This window comes from Anas acuta, chromosome 2 (genome assembly GCF_963932015.1).
Source record: "Anas acuta chromosome 2, bAnaAcu1.1, whole genome shotgun sequence".
Lineage (NCBI taxonomy): Eukaryota > Metazoa > Chordata > Aves > Anseriformes > Anatidae > Anas > Anas acuta.
In genome coordinates this window covers 29,213,361-29,231,284 of record NC_088980.1, presented here as the reverse complement: position 1 = coordinate 29,231,284, position 17,924 = coordinate 29,213,361, and the positions used below count along the sequence as shown (strand labels likewise).

The following is a 17,924-nucleotide window of genomic DNA, read 5'->3' as shown; positions in this document are numbered from 1 at the left end:
TCATTAGCAATCAGCAGATACCAGATAAAATAAAGTATGAAGTAAAATGCATAAATGATGTGAGACAGTGAAGCACACAGATTATTTACACATTCTCAATCCTTGCTACCATTAGGCATAGTTCTTAGAATAAATGAATGCTATGACTGTAAAAAACAAATGAACAAACAAACAAACATAAAAACCGTGATGAATCCCAGATTTATCATCCCCGTAATTTCTTCTTGTTGATAATACTGTATATACTTCATGCTCCAGAATTAAATAGAATTTTAACAGCTGTAAAACACTCTTTAGTTTCTCCCTTAAATCAGTAGTTTACATACCTGTTTTCCCTGGATATCCAGTTTATCTTGCTAGCAAAAATTCAATCCCACCATCCTGGTGTAATGCTCTGAAGCCTCTGGCACTCTCCTGTCCTGCATTTCCAAACTCTGTTCCTGAGCTTTCTTGACTAGATCTGCCCAGAAATAAAATATAAATGTTATCTCTAACCCAACCATCCTGCTTTCCTTGCTTTATATATATGACTTGTGGGAGTACACACATCAAATTTCTGGTTTCACAAGTAAAATCCTGAATGCTACCACAATAGACTGGAGGATGCCCATCTTAGGGGACCTACCTTGTTCTGAAACTGATAATCAGAGACATGTCAGGAAAACAAACAAACAAACAAAAAAGCCAGATCAATAAAGTTAATAAATTCATTCGATAAATTCTGGCCCTTTTTCTTTAATGACACAGCAACTCAGCATTATGTGTATGGACCATATGCTCAGAAATTCCAGATCTGCAAGTCACTTAAGGCTTTTTCCAAATCTTGCTGTATCCAAGAGAAGCTTTCTTGCTCTCTCAGTGCAAGATAGCCAACATCTTGGCTATCTGTGTGGCTACACAGCTGTTGTTTGCATGGCCTGATGTTTCTCATAGGCCATACCTGCCAGCTTTTAGAGACATGATCAGAGAGTAGTGCATGTATTGATACGTTGTTTTAAAACATGCCAGGACATTGTGTTCCTTTTCCTTTCATGCCTTTTCTACAAGGCCTGAACATTTCCTCTGTTGGTGAAACAACAATCCCTTTGGTATTCTGTGGCTTTCTCTGTCCCTAGTTATTTTCACCAGTAACACTGTTCCTCACTTTCAAAGATACATGACTATCAACAAGAATAATTATCTTCACAGGAAAACATGTACAGGAAATCATCTGTCTCTGTGCTTTGACTTTACACTGGCTGCCATGTGATTTCTATTCTCCCATCCATCTCTTGATATGAACATTCAAGGAATACCACCATTACTTAATTATCTTCCTCAACTCTATGGGAAGTAATTGAAAATAAACTGTAACTGTTTCTCTTTACAAAGTAAAATATAGGTAAAAAGAGTCAGCTAAGGAGCACGCTACCAATAAGTTTAATTTTAGGACAACCTACATGACAGACATTTCCTGCCTTTATTTGTCCAACCAAGAAAAGGCCTCTATGGAGGAAAAGTAGCACTTCAATGTTTATAAATGTTTGAGTTTTAAACGGCTAAAGAACAGACCTTGTGAGTTTCACGCACTGCCTGTTGGTTTATAATTTGAGGAAACTGTAGTACCAAAACTGAACTGGCTTGTTAAAAGAGCCATTTGCAAGTATTCTGCAGTGACAGCAGCCCTTCCGGCTGATGGCATCTCACAGCCTCTTCCAAGGCCCTCTTCTAAGGATTCCCCCCCCCCCCCCCCCCTCCAGTCTCCACTGGAGTGCGTAGTGTGTGTGCAAAATCCAAGCAGAACACTCCCAGCACTTCCTGAGCTGTTACAGTGATGGGTGGCAAAGTAAAAGAAGGTATTGTCCTCATGTCAATGAAAAAAGTCATCCCAGATTTTTCATTTAGGTCTCTCTCCTTTGGTTAGTATTGCACATCTCTGCTGTGTAATTTTTGATGCAGAGTTAGAGCCTTTTTTTAAAAAACTCACTTATTTAAAGTGAATTAGTAATTTCCTTTCGTATTTGAAATAGCCAGCACACTTCTGGATAATGTTAGGCAATTGTAACTGTGTAACTAATGTAATAAAATCACCCCACTGCTATTACTGGAACATCATAAGGTATAACACTCAAAACAAAGTTTTACAGAACAGAGAATTATCTGGCAGACAACCATTATTTAAATTTTTTCCAGCATGTTTATTCTAATTTTGCTCTATACAAGGGTTTTTTATTGAAAAAAAAAAAAAATCTTCAATGTTTACCAGCTTTTGTAAATCCATTCTCAGAAAGATCTTAATAAGTTAGTAATAATTCTTTAAACCTTAGATTGTCAGTCTATTGTTATCCAACTCTATTTATTTTTTAATGTTGTTCCTCTGAAAAGGTGTAAAATTTGCCATTTCAAAGGCTTAGTATGATAATATTATGAGTACTTTCATCATGACCAGTATCATCCTAGGACTATTTACAGTATCTAAAATTCACTGACTGCCTGCGTACTCTGTGTATATGTTTAAGGTTTCAAATGAATGGCTTTATGATGGAGGGAAGCTATAAGGGAGGGTCTTATAGTTGAACTTGGGCATCAATTCATGGCAAAAAACATATTAGCAAAGTTAAAAGACGAAAGATCTTATCTTAGAATTAGAAGCCCTGTGTAAAAATCAAACACATATTTTAATCTGCATGGTAATTTAGAGTAGGATCTCAATCCCAGAAATCACAGTACACATGGTTAAATCTATCCCAAAGTAACATTACAGATTAACAATGAATTTGAAGCATATTACTGGGGAGGAGGCAGTGTCCTGAAGAGAGACATTTAAATCTTTCTGTCTATTTTGTAATACAGATATGCAGGATATGCTGTATTCATATGCAAAATATTAGTATTAATAACTTACAGATCTACTGATCTGTCTTTCTAGAGTGAGTTTGCTTGGGTGGCAGATTTGAGCATACTTTTGTCTAACACTTGCTTCTTCAGGTCACTTATGAGATCACAGTGTTTATAATTTACTTGTAAGCCTGCTGCTTCCTTTTAGTCTTTCAGAACGTATCCAGATTCACTCTCTGCATTTATATAAGCTGTACAGGTTTCTATAAAGTGATTCTAAAGAAACAATCCAATAATACTGCCCAAGACAAAAAAACTCACCTCCGCAAGAAAGTTCCAAAGTGCATTGATGGCAATGGAAACATAGCAATCGACAAGAATGGATTTTAGATCAGAGACCATTTTAGTAAATGGATACAGGCCCTTTCTCACACACTGGGCTAAGAGGTGTCCATGTTGCAGCTGACTGTGTTCCCAAATGACCGACAAAGCTGTCAGTGAGATTTACAGTGCATTTTCACCCCTGCAATGAGAATGAAAAAGTAAAAAAGGATTAAGAGATTTTGCTACAATTTCCAACTGCTGAGACATGAGAACAACACTTTAGTCAGTTCTTGATAAAGAAATAAACAAAACAAAACAAAAGAAACAAACAAAAAAGCTCCCCTTTCTCTGAGCTTTAAGGGCTTTGTGAGGAATGCCAGAGGAGATGGAGATCAGCCTGAACAGCAAACATCTCAGCCCCCCTTTTTGCTCTGAAAGGGTTCATGTGTGCAACAGAGGGACAAGGAGATGCTGAGCAGGGGCCAGCAGGAGAGCTGCCAGAGCAGCACAGGTGAGTGCTTCTTCCCTGTGCTCCTACAAAGCACTGCAGTGTGCAACAGCCTGCGGAGATGGAGCGAGAGGCCAGCGATGCTGCAACCCTAATGGGCTCTGCTGGCTGCTGGAGTGCACCAAGCTGGCATTGCAACTGAGGCAGAACTGTGGCATCAGAGAATCCTCCAGATCCTTCACCCCAAGGCACCGCACTGTGCTGGTAAGCCTGGCAGGGTAGCGGAGGCTGCTGGCTGCACAGTTAACTGGCAGAACTACTTCTGTCTTTCACAGGAGCTGCTTCTGGCTGTGCGAAGCTGAATATCTGTCCTATCCATAGCAATAATGATCTTCAGGCTGCTTCCTAGCAAGGATGTGGTGTTGGAGAAAATGCTTTATACTTCCTCACAGTGTTCTTAACAGGAATGGTTGCTTTTTTCTTACATATATTGTATACAGTAAACATATATAGTACATGCAATAAAAGTAATAAACAAACTGAGCCAGCAATTTCAAGGAACTCTTAGGTTCACAGCTCTCAGTTTTGCTTCTTAGGATATCTGTTATGGTGCATTTGGCAGTAAGTGGGCATTAGGCAAGTATAGATTTATTGCAGATACCTTAGTTTCCTTAATAGCCTTTGTACCTCAGACAGTCTGGCAACTTGCACTCTCCTCACTGCTGAGCAGCCCTGTGACTTTTTTCTGGCTCCTCTAATGAAAGACTGCAGTTGCACAAGCCAGGAAATGCCCATCTATCTCAACCCCCACTGCAAGCAAGCATGAGCTACCCCTGAACAAAGATAGACCCCTGTCATCTACATTATGAAAGATGAGGTTCTGTGCATGGAGGTTAAGGGGCAAGCTCAGCCTCTTTTTCCATAGGAGCACTGGAAATGTCTCCACATCTGTTATAAGAGATTAAGTTTACCTGTGAGAATTTGACTGAACCACACTCTTCCTGCATGCTTTTAGAACAATTCATTGAGTAGATCTTTGCCTCCTTTCTCCCATCTGTAAAGAGAGGATGTTTATATCATTCCTTTGAAGGAACTCTATGTGCACCACTTCATTATGCTGTCTCCCCTGTTACTGTGAGGCTGAGCTAATATTCGTCTCATTATCTATGATTAGCATTGATAATCACAGAATCACAGAATCACAGAATTGTCTAGGTTGGAAGAGACTTCAAGATCATTGAGTCCAACCTCTGACCTAACACTAACAAGTCCTCCACTAAACCATATCGCTAAGTTCAACATCTAAATGTCTTTTAAAGACCTTCAGGGATGGTGACTCCACCACTTCCCTGGGCAGCTCGTTCCAATACCTAACAACCCTTTCCGTAAATAAGTTCTTCCTAACATCCAACCTAAAACTCCCCTGGCGCAACTTAAGCCCATTCCCCCTCGTCCTGTCACCAGGCATATGGGATACAGTGCTATTATGTCTACAAATAAGAGATCTAAATCCTAACCTCTGAAATTCACTAGCCATTGAATTTGTACTGTCTTTCATTTGCCACATATGAGGACACAAAGAAAGCACCAGTCACCAGAATGGGTTTGCCTGGCATACAGAAAATAGGGAAATTCCAGTCAGGGAAATTTCCCAGAGATTTTATTCTTTCCAAACTAGTGTCTGAAAATACAACACAATTCCTCCCTGACTGATAAGAAGATGTGTTTAACAAAAAAAAAAAAAAAAAAAAAAGTGCCTTTTTAAAATTTTAATATTCTACATAATTTTTTTTTCTCTTCACTAAAGATTGCATCTATTAAATCCCAGAAAAATGTCAAACTTCACACCAGTGCACACAGAGCTATGAGATCATTGCTTAAGGAATTGTCTCTAGTGTCCTGAGCTTTCCACAGTGGTATATAAATCATTGTCTTTTGGAAAGGGCAAAAGAGCCAGCTATGCGATTTTCTTATGCTAAATCGTTACGTTGTAAGTATATACTCTTGAGTTTACTTACAATCTAAATCTGAAGGTTTTAGTCCAAATCTAGCTCTGGACATTCCCCCAAAGCCCTCAGCAATGCAGACTATGACTTGAAAGTGCTACATTGAGCATCCTCACATGCTCTTTTTGAAAGGAATTGAAACTACCTGACCATGCTGAGCTTCAGCTCTCAATCCAGATGCAGACTCAAGAGCAAAGCAGATCTTCCTCTTGAAAGAAAAAGAAGCATGGTAGGGTTAGTTTTGGCACAGTCAGCTGATCACCAGTTCTTAGGTACAGAGAGCAGGGAGTTTCCAAAGTAAGCTCATGATGGCACTCAGCCTCTCTTGTCCTCAAGAGTATGATGGACCGTGCCATTTGTTTTACTTCCAAATGACTGAGGGGTTGGTGAGAGAAAAGAATTAATGAATTAGAAGAGTCAGTAAGTAATTTTTAGTGATGAAGATAAACAGATAGACATATAGATAAAGAAATGTTATGTAGAAATTGACAATAATACTGTCCTCCATGTTATTTCAGAAATCAAGACCTAAAGGGAGGAGATAAAATGCTCTCTATTAAAATCAAAGTGCATTCAGTGTGTTTCTGTTCACTGCTGGTGGTATTTACTGGAAAAATAAGAATATATATATATCAAAAATATATATATTTGAACATCATTGATGAATGGAGCTCTTTGTGTCAGGTTTTGTAGTGCTTGAAGGACCTAGGCCTGCTTTGTCACAGTGTGCCAGTGCTCTGAGAGAGCTCATACCTGTCCTAACAGGGTAATACAGACACAGCTCAGGACTGCTAGCATCCTCCATAGCATTTGCATATGTACAGATTTCATAGAACCAGAAGGCTGATACGTTAACATGGATAAGACTGTGAAGTCTCTACCACATTGCTTTCTCATCAGCACCCTACTGTTTAGTCTGAGACTTCTGTGAAAGGAAAAACATTGACATTTAAATAGTCATCACCATGCAAGTTCACGTCAGGCTAGTACCAAATATCATGTAAGAAAATGCATTTTTACAGCAAACAGATTTCACTGGTGAAAACCCCCATTGAGAAGTTTACTCTAGACCAGGTGGAAGCAGATAGTAGCTTATTTCTCAGGAATTTTTCTGTTCCTCCCAGGGCTCTGGCAGCCAGGCATGGGAGCTGCGTTGGAGGGTGCTGTAAGCTGTCAGCAGCCTGGAAACATTGAAGAAGGGGTGCATCAGAAGCTAAAAATGTCACTTCCTAATACTTTAGGTCTCAGACTATGCAGTTGTAATTTCTACCTGCCTTAGAAAGCCACCCATTATGGCTCTGCTTTGAGTGGAGGTTGCTCCACACAACCACCTGCAATCCCTTCCAAGGAGGGAGGAGGCTCTACTGCTCACTCCAGCCTTATCAATCCTTCAGTGTCTAGGATAAGCTTAGAATTTTACTTCTTATCTCACACACCATTCACTTCTCATGGCCTAGGCTGTAGAATGTTCAAAAAAAAAAAATAATCCTGATGGCCTCAAACTCTCCCTCACCAAACAAAGAAACAGAACCAACAAATAACAAACCTACATGGGCACTCCAGACATGAAAGAGAAATTTGCCTCCTCCTCAGAAGGGCATATAAGATCATGAAAAGGAGTGCCCTGATTTTGCAGTACCCCAGCACAGGAACATTTCAAGCAAAATTATCCAAAATTAATTCAGTGGAACATAAAACAGCCTAGAATAAGTACATACACTTTACTTAAAAAAAATAAATTAATGTTTTACAATATACAAACTACCCATCTTTCTCCATCTGATATCATCTACCTGTATCAAAATGCCTGTAAGCAAAATGAATGGTGCCAGCTCTCAGTTAAGTATTTAGAATGAAAGCAAAAAATGTTTGTCTTCTGGATAAAACTGGATCCAGTGTCCTTACTGTAGTAGAATGAACACTTGCATCTCTGCCTGCCTCTTCCTGGCACAGCTTTTCCTCCATATGATCCAAAAACACAGTGTAAGCACCAAGCCGCTGTGTGTGTCTCTCAGAGCAGAGGAGCACAGACACATTGAAGTTAGTTCTATTACAGTTAACAAGAGCTGGAAACAGACATATATTCCTGAGAAGTTGAGAGAAATTGGTAATTGGTGGTCCATATCCCTAGTTCTCCAGTATGGTGTTACTTCCTTAGGACTTTTCAGTTGTCCCCTGACGTTCAGCTATTATGTGATCCAAAACACTATATAATCAATCTAATTCAGGAGTAAAAACGTCAACAAAACAAAACAAAAAGCCTCTAACCATAAATGAAGCAGATTTAGGTAGGCAGGGATTCTTTGGTAGCAGTAACCTAGGAAGGATCCCATTCATGTTCACAAAGCTCTTTTGCTTTCATTTCAGCAATTCAAGTCCCAGATCTGAAAATATTAAGCAAATTATAAGCTAAAAGACAAAATTTCCGGATTCTAGGATTTCAAAAACTATGGTTGTTAATCAGATAGGATTCCCGAAAATTAGCACCCAGACATATATGGTAAAGATTATAAGGAAAAAAATATTCTGTCTACGGTCTTGCTGTGAAAGTACAATAGCAGTGTTTTATACTTCTTTGTATGTACGTTTGTGTACTTTAATTACTGTGTAGTTAATTATTTGCAACTAAGCCATCCTTATAAGAGGCAAAGCTATAGCAAATACTCTAAAGGGCAAACATCTCATTATGGACTACCAACCACAGCAGGATTGCAAATATGGACTATTTTATCTACAAGGAAGAGGCACACACTGGACTTGATTTGGTTGCCTGTGAGTAAACCACAATTACAAGGTGGCAATTGCTATCTTATCAGTGTTGTACATTTGTACATCAGCAAGCAGATTTTTGAGCTAGTATCAGGCATCCCTAAAACTGAGTGTATTTGCATAAGTAAGTTCTGTGAAATAGTTCCAGTCTCTTATTTAGAGCTTGGAAGAGGACATTTTTCTGACATTGAGATTTAGGGGAAGCATTGATGTTAAGTTGGTAACTTAACCCTAAGTAAGTAAGCCAGGACTTACCTCTGTTGGAAGGATGTGATTTTAACTTCACATTTAAAGGATCTCTGGAGTAACTTGACACAAGATGTGGTAAATCTGTTGCATACTGTACTTGAAAAGGAAAATACATCATAACATCAGACGAAGCCATCATGCTGAGAAACAAGAACATTGACATTACCTGAAGAATAAACCTTATAGGTTGGATTTAGGTAAGGTAAAAATACACATGCTTAACTATTGTAGAATTTCTGTTCAAAAATGCAAGATTTAGGAAATTTAGCTAATTGTTCTATCCAAATCAAGCTATTGAGCAGACAAGAGCCACTTTTCTCCATTACCCTAAACTTCTTCATTTACGCAACCCCTACCACCATGGACCCAATCTTGAAGGAGTCCAATAGCTGTTACAGTTCAGATGAGAAGCAGTAACAGAAACAGAATGCTCTTCTAGAGAAAGAAACTGTGATACAGAAAACATAGGGGATACAGTTTTTTGAAATAAATATATTGGATTATTTCTCTCATGGATCTCAAACCTTTTTCAAACCTTTCAAGAGAACTTAACCTTTAATATACTCTCCAGTCAAGTGCACTACAATGAGCTTAAGAGCTTTCTGTTGCTGGACAGCTTTTGAGAGGGTTGAAAGCAAAGCTGAAACACGGGGATCATTTAACATCAGTAAGAAATTACTTAAAAAAAAAATAATGTTAATTGTTTGGTAGTATTCAAATTGGATAGGATTTTAAATGCGTGTCAATGTTTTCTGCCAGTTGCAAGAGGAAACTGTGAGTTTGTCAGTGCTCTTTACCAAACCACATTTTGCAAACTGAGCCAGATAAGCGTAACATTCATTCTGGTCTTAAATCCTTATGAGACAAGGCACCTTAGAAGGGAAAGTTTGCTCCATCAAGCCATTCTTGAAAAGCAGTTTGCTTCCTGGTGTAAATCATTTATGTTGGACTGCAATGCCAGGCATACAGATCTGACTAATAATCTTCCCTGATCTTCACAGGTTGAGATGGGTATCACAAAGCAGTTACTTCCTTGTGAGCTACCAGACAGAAAACTGATAACCATGATGTTGTAGAGGTATCAGTCTCATCTGCATGACTAGGAAGATAAGTTTCTTGGGTAAAATGAACAAGATAAAATCAAAATTGTGGAGGCTAAGCAGCAATATGACTGTCCCGTGAAATCAGTGAGGGAGCACAAATGTTGCATGACGTTACATGCTGGAAACTTGATTCATGGTAGTGAATGTTTAACTGCACATGCACTATTTTCCTGTTTTTGTTCATGTGTTTATTTTTTTTCTAATTGAGATCTAATTTCCATTTCATGAAGCACTTCCCATTGGACTGAATAGTGGAAAAGGAACTTCCCACCTGAATGAACACAGAAACTGCTGCACAAAAGGCAAATCACACCAAAATAAAACAATTACCATCTCCTCAGTTATTGAAGTGTTGGCCTTTTGTGTGTGTGTGCATGTGCATGTTTAAGATGAAGTCTGAACTGCAGAACTGTGGACCAAAAAGTAGCAAGTCTTTAGGTACATTTTTATTTAGACATCTTGCATTGAGATTGCTCATTTCGTTTTAAACTCCTTATGATATAACATTAAGGATCTCCCCAAGGGAAATGTTGGAGGGTTGGGAAGAAAGAGTAAAATTTCCTGTATAAGCAAGTCTTTATTTCTACCAAATTTATACCAAATCACTGTACAGTTTACAGGCACTAGAGCTAAGCAGCCTGAAGTTACACTTGGCTGAAAAGTGAAAGAGGAGGTGTTGTTATCAGGAACTTAAAAAGGGATTTATGGTTGCAACTTGCTTTTTTTTTTTTTTTTCCCCTTTCCTTATTTCTTTTCAGACATGCTGACTTATCACTGCTGGTTTCACTCAGACTGAATTTCACAAAAGAAAAGCTTTGGCCAGAGATTAGAGCACTAACAGGTGACACTGAAATCCCCAAAGTGCTTGATTCATAAGGGGGATCTGAAACTGGATTTCACATTCACAGCTAGGTGCCCTTGGTCATGTAGTTATTGGACTTTCTGGGATCAGCTTCTGGAGCTTATGAAAGCATTAGTTTGCACCTGATCAGAGAAATTGAAATTGGAATGTTCTGAAACCTTCTGAACACTTCCTAAGACATGGACACTATACATTATCTCGCCAGACCTCCATAAGTGCTGACCTTAGGAAGCACGGTATTATAGATGCAGGAAAACATGCTTCCCAACCCTCCCCTGTTTTTGTAAATTAGTGTTACAGGTCAAGACTTGAGAAAAAATAAGACACATTTACTCAAAGAAAAAGGTTTTGTTTAGCAAGTTTTAAGAAAAATTTGCATTTAATTACAGTTATGGAAACTTGACCATCTTGAAATTATGCAGTTTCCTTGAGACAAGGAAACATTATTATCAGGCAGATTTCTTTTGGCAGTAATAGCTAACTAAAAGTTTGGTTTTAATTAGCTTAAGCAAACTCAAAAACAGGGAAGTTAAACTCTTATTAGAGCAGCTTGACAATAAATGAGCACGTGATTTTTGCTCTCACAAGGAAAGCAGGAGGAAAAACTACTTATTATTTTCCATGGAAATGTGATATTGGCTATACGCCACTTAATGCAGTTTGTCAATAAACTACATGCTTAGGTAAAAAAGTTTGCTTTGCAGAGCAGCAAGGTTTTTGTTTACTTTCTTGGTTTGGTTTCTTATTTTAGAAATAGTAAGTTTGCTGAATTGCTCTTTGCAGGAGATTCTCTAGAGGGCTCAGAAGAGAAGAAATATGAAGGTTGGTAATTAAAAGTTAACAGTATGAATTTACTGACTCTAAATAAAAGGTGGCTTTCTCTGCTTATATGGAATCAGATTTTAAGAGATATTGGTTGTTGTTGGTGGGGAAGTATCCATGAATGAAAGGGAAAAGAGATCTTTAAAAAATCTCAGCAAGGATCCTTTAGATTAGAATCCTTTAGATTAGAAGTTTCTCTTCTTTAGCAGTACACTTTTTTTTTTTTTTAATGCACTGATCCAAGTCATATCTTGGATTTTTTTATCATATTTTTTTATATGTTTTCTGTACATAATTTGATTTTCATCTCAAAAACTGGACGTTTGTTTTCCATATGCTTTACACAGACAATAACACAGTAAGATGCTGGTCTCAGTTAGGGCTGCTAAATGGAAAAAAATACCATAAAAATCCTTCCATCCAACATGTCAAGCTGCTCCTTCCATTTAACATGTCAAGCTGCTACCTATTAATGTGAGAAAAGTGGAAAGTATAGGAAAATATGGCACAGATAACAAGGTAAAGATGAACTGATTAGCCCTGATGTCCATATTTCATATTTCAAATTGTTCTGCCAAAATGAAACCCATCGTATTAGTTACAGAGCACATTAAAAACTAGAGCTGCAAACCTGAATTCATCAGCTGTCCCTGTGGAAGTCTTTTTCGTGACTACCACAGAGTTAGGTAACAAATTTAGATCCCAGCTGCTTTTTTTTTTTTTTTTTTTTTTTTTTTTTTTTCCTGCTAGCAAGCCTGACATCTAGTGGCTTCATCAACTTTATACCCAAGCATGTACTCGTTATTTCAGAGTATTCGCTTTACAAAAGCATGCAAGCCAGACACTTTATCTGCCTATTATCATGTGGTTTGGGGGCTTCATACACAGCAGTCTTATATTTGCCATTCTTCACAAACAGTATTTTGGCCGTGTGAGACCTGATCTGTGGAGCATGAGTGACAAACAGGCATGTCCCCCTTCTGGGAGAGGAAGGTGCAGCCCAGAACTAAGCCTGGAAAGCTGTTGCAAGACTATGGACTCAAAGGTCGCTTTTTGCTTCACTTTCCCTTTTACCTTTCCCTGTGGCTTCTGAGAAGGGTTGGATGTGTTAGAGCCAACAGCTAAAATCAAGAGGCTGCTTTAGCCATATTGGCTTTTGGGTTGCTGCACTAGAGTTTGTTGTTGTGAGAAAGCCCAAAAACTTGCAGAAAATTCAATTAGACATGCAAATAAAAATTGCTTATCATTTTGGTGGAATATGAACATGGTGGCTTTTCTGTGGATTTTGTTCTTCTCAGATACTGCAGTCCCTGGCAAAAAGAAAACCAGAACATATACACACATACACAATAGAATTTGTACTTGCAGTCTGGCTAGCCCCTCATGCATTCATTGAAGATAAATGTGTTCTTGTACTTCAATATCATTTAGTACCTGCGCTTAGATGAAGAACTATTGCTTCTTGATTCCCTCTGTGTCTCAGTTCTGCAAAGTAACCTGAAAAAGCAAACTTTGAGCCCTAAAGAAAGCCCATCTAAAACCAAAAGCACAGATATTCAGGAATCTACACATTCACACCACTCTATAGGAACATGACCTCTAATTTTTTTTCCTGAAACACCCATCACAAAGTAGGAACACAAATACATCCTCTCCTTCACATTTTTATTCTTGTCTCATGGAACAGTACATTCTTAAGGCAAGACTAAACCTATGCTATTGCTTGAGCATATGCACTGTAGCACAGCAGGGATTTGGTGCTAGCTGGGTGCACACTAGCCTCATTTTGCACAAGCATGAGTGACAAAACTCAGATCAGGAAAACATCAAAACTCCAGTTTCTACCTTTCCTGATGCATTTTTGAATTTTTATGCATTGCCCACACCACAAAATTAATGAGAGTTGCCCCATTGCTATGCCAATATGTGCCCAGCTGTTACATACTGCCCTGGGCTATCTCATCAGTCACTGCCACCAGAGCTTCATCTCTTCCCCAAGGGTGACAGGGATGCCCTTCTATCATACCACAGATGCCTCTGGCAGGGTGAGTATTTTCATCCTGTGAGAGGCCACTGGAGCAGCTTTAACACCTTAACAGGCAGTGAAGTGTCTAATTCTGTGTACAAGCTAAATAACTACCTTATATCAGTTCTGTCTCTCTGCCAGACATTTCTTCTTGCACTGTATCTATAATTTTAGGCTGAAAGAGCTTCTTGTATGCCCTGCAAAATCTGGAAGAAACACAGGTCATAATGATATTACAACTGGTCCCAACACAATACATTTTCCTACCTTCCTTAATGTTCAATGTTTAGAAAACCTGGAGAAAAGATATAGCCTTAGTACTTTCTCTTCCTTGTGCTTATTCAATCTGAGGACAGGATTTTATTTTGTTTTTTTTCCCTAAAAGAAAATCTTGTAGTGAAAGATAAGGGCAAATGGAAATGTATCTTTACACATGAAATTGTGTTTCTGAATGAGTCTTTGGGTAGGTAGCTTGCTGGAGATAAAGTTCCCCCAGACTGATTTTGGAAGGTCCCATTTCTGTGCTTTCATTTTCAGGTGACTTTTGCTCCCAAGCCATGATCAGATGAGATGCTAGCAGATTCATCAGGCCAGCTTTAGGTACAGGTGAAATGGGGACCTGCCATGGTCAGCAACAAGCTGCATGAAAGAATAGCCAAGTCTCTTCTGCTTTTCTGCTCTGTGCCAAAACTGTAATAACCTAGACTTTGCATTGCTACTGCTATTGCCACCATGTAAAGGCTATGTATGCATGTGCTCCTATGTGAGTGTTCAGAGCTGCCCCTTCCTCTCTCCCCAGCACTCCTCTCTGCCCATAACCAAGTCTGACCCACAGTCTGGAGGCAGCAAAATTCAAATTTTGCCTTCACTGTCAAAATTTTCAAAGCCATGCAACGCTTTTCAGAGACTGTGTCATAAATGTAACTCTTCTCCTTTTCAGACATCATATGTGTACATCACTAACTTATTAGTCACATGAATACTGTGTTCCTCCTTCTCTCTCAATTCCTCTGTCCGTTTTCTGCAACCCGTTTTCTCCTAAAAGCAAGGTTTTGCAGCCAGGAGAAATGTTTAAAATATATATACACATATATACAGATCTTAACTGTTCCTCCCCAAAGCAGTTCAATTCTGTGACTTTCCATTAATTTCACCAAAGCAAAAGGGTTGTGTATTTTCACACACCCTGCCTCTACCAGCTTTGTTACCATTGATTTTCCATGCATGTTTTTGTATCTTGAAACTGAGAGTCCCTGATCTGAAGTACATACAGATCCGTGTGCACAGTAATGAATAAAGACCCCAAAGAGATGCGTTGCACAGGAAAGAGAGACCACTCACCGACTTGCAAAAACAGGGACTTCCTGACAAACTTCATGTGATGTATCACAGAATGCCTCTCCTTCCTCTGTTCTAGGGGAAGTTAAGCAAAGAGATCAACTTGCAGCACACCCTTATTCAGGGAGATGTTTATTCTTCCCTTGCACAAAAGCACTGGAATATATGGTCTGCCCATCTGTGTTGCTAAGAAACAGGGCCCTGTTGCCTTGGGACTTGATTCAGAATTCAAAAACGAAAATAGTGTCTCAGTAGACTGCATAAAATCAGCTTGAAACCTAGCAACAAGGCCGCAAGTTCAATGTGATTCTCTTAGATGTTAGAAAACAAGGATATTAGAAGGAAAATATGACCAAGGAAAAGAAAACAGTAATTTGAAAATAAAACAGAGCTGTTGTATCACCAATTATCCTAAGGGACAAAGCCATCTTTTTACTAAACATACTTCTACGACCTATAAGATCCGATGTTTTCCTACCTGTGCTCTGAGTAGGTTCATATTGATTATAACAAGCGAACACAAAGCAGCACCAGTATTTACACTGCTATTTCCTGAATATTCACCATGTGCAGTACGACAAAACAAGAGTCAGGATAGCAGAATTCATTTCCAGTCTCTACTTCAGTTATCAAGCACTCTGCCAACAGAATAATTTAATAATTGCTACACAGGCCTTGAAATGATCGCCATTAAAATGGATTGCAACTGGGGGTGATTACTTAACATATACACATATACTTACATCACCCAGTCTTTTGTGAATTTGCCTATGTGTAAATGCAGTATGAATAAGAACACAACTCCAGGATAAAATTCTAAGTACATTAGAGTATCATTTCACCTTAACATATGGTAATTACATGCTGTTGGAAAAGATATTTGTTCAATCAGCTATTACATTATAAAATCTGTTCCCCCTGGTTGCAGAACTTCACTACACAGTGGAAACTTTGGCCAGGACTCCAGTGAAGTAGGCCAGGTCTGAAATGAGTTATAGTTCTCAGCTGAGTAAACATGGCTCAGTAGTTTGTTCTTCTTTTTTAATGTTTCATCATGAAATCATACAGAACTATTCCTCAGCTATGAGCTATGGCTGTGTACATAGTGGATTTAACTGGAGACAAAGGAGGAAACAAAATTTGTTGTTGACATATCACCTGGGGACATCTGAAAAGTTTTCACATTTGTTTTTCCTTGTTTTTCTTCTATAAGTATACTATTTCCAATAGAAAAGAAAATTAAAAACAAGGATTCTTCCTTAAACATTTGTAACCTTACAACGCTTGCATGCAGCAGTTCCTTCAGCATTTGTAACTCTTGCAATTAATCAACTATTCTGGGCCTAAAGAGTATCTGGGGAAATACCTTTGCTTTATTTATTTATTTGTTTGTTTGTGTGTTTATTTAGTTTGGAAAGGCATTCAGGTATTATTGAGAGTTTACATTGAGAGAGTGCATTTTTCTGCATTATTCAGAAAATGAACCTTTCTTTGGGTTTTCAGATGAAAAGAAAATTGGAGGTTGTAGGTGAGATTTGTGGTAGGGCTTTGTATTAGTTCAAACACAGAAAACTCTCACAGCAGCCTTAGAGTAAACGATAGGATGCATTTGCATGATCCTTTGCAAGTTTATGCTACTGAGGTACCTACAGTTTTACTGAACGGAAAATGCCATCAAACAGTTCCTTAAATAACTTGAGGAAATGAAATCATGCTATACTGCCAGTAGATGGCAGCATGCTACCTGTTTTACAGAGTAAAGGATTTTTATTATTATTTTTTTTTAAACCCAAGAAAGCTGAAGAGTAAATCTTTTTGCTCTACTGCTGCGTAGCAAGAGGGCTTGAAATTTTCCTACACAAAATCATTCTCATATTTTCAGCTAAATATAAGCCCTTTGTAGATTTAAATAAGATTAAGGAGACCTTAAGAGTACAAGCTAGGAAAAGCAGTAAAGCTAGCTGGGATCTAGTCTGAGCTGCAAAATCTTCTTAGGGACAAGCAACCACAGATGGAATATCACACCCAGATTTACCTTTGAAAACTGTAACCAACAATTTCTATACTTTCTACCTTGAAAGAAGGAATTAAAAAAAAAAAAAAAAAAAAAAAAAAGGAAGGAAGGAAGAGAGAGAGAGAGAGAGAGAGAAGAAAATATGCCCATCGACTATTTTTCATCCTATTTTCTTTTATGATTTATATTTTATATCATGACCTTTTGAGCTTGATGTGTTCTTCAACATTTTTTAGAATTTTTTAAAATATGAATTGCTTAAAATTCCCAAGAGTGAAAGAAATAAAAAGATTTACTTCCAGTTTAGAAAACAGACAATGAATGAACCAGTCTCTAGCCTATGTTGGGAATAGAATATTTCCTTTGCTGTTTAAGGGCAAATGGTGGCTTATTGTTCTCTTGCTGTAACTTATATAAGGAACAAATCCACAGCTTGCATAAATCCATTTCTTACTTCTGAAACCCTATTAGTGGCTCAGTAGAATAAATCCTGGTTTACACTAAAATAGCTGTTTAATTTTGCTTATTCTGAGTAGTTGTTCATTAAGCCCAGGAGTGTCTACCCACTGCAATGCAACTCTTAAATATCCCAGCTAACTTCAGGATCAGTGCCTACAGGTTCAGGTCAAGGTGACATATCCATCTCAGCTAATTAGCCTTCATGTTCAGCATCATACAAATATAATTTGATTGCATTCAAGTGCTGGAGTAAAGAAATACAAGCCAGCTCAGAGCTATTTTAGGCTTCTCTGCACTTCACAAGGAGTTGTGAGGATAATTCCATATCACCATTCCCTCCATAGTGATGAAAGAAAAGAACAGTCTAAAAGATGAGGTAGGGACAACTTCTATTTCTTAAAAATGCAATAGGCAGGAAAAATAACTGGGTTACCTGGAACAGCAGAACTAGAAAACAAACAAACAAACAAACAAACAAACAAAACAGAAACAAAAAGAACCAAAACAAACAAACCCCCACAAATATCAGAATCCCCAAGCTGGCTCCCACACTTGTCAAATTTGAGACCTTATAAATTTATTCTTTTTTTTTTCTGGTTATGCTTTCAAACATCTCCATTATAGCTTACTTTAAAATAGTCTAGGACACATAACTAAAAAAACTCACCTGTCTGTGCTGCAAGAATT

At 38.2% G+C, this 17,924-nt stretch overlaps 1 long non-coding RNA gene across 4 annotated transcripts; it reads right to left on the bottom strand.

Annotated features, from left to right (window-relative positions):
• Positions 1 to 216: 216 nt before the first annotated feature.
• On the bottom strand, positions 217 to 14,907 carry LOC137851683 (uncharacterized). 4 transcript variants are annotated; one of them, XR_011093356.1, is made up of 7 exons: positions 14,768 to 14,892; positions 12,835 to 12,897; positions 8,620 to 8,704; positions 7,864 to 7,979; positions 4,561 to 4,643; positions 3,139 to 3,340; positions 217 to 460 (listed from the first exon to the last, which is right to left on the bottom strand). It is a non-coding gene; the product is annotated as an uncharacterized lncRNA (long non-coding RNA). The 4 variants fall into 4 exon arrangements; XR_011093354.1 differs by lacking the exon at positions 12,835 to 12,897 and having other exon boundaries at positions 14,768 to 14,907; XR_011093357.1 differs by lacking the exon at positions 7,864 to 7,979.
• Positions 14,908 to 17,924: the final 3,017 nt, after the last annotated feature.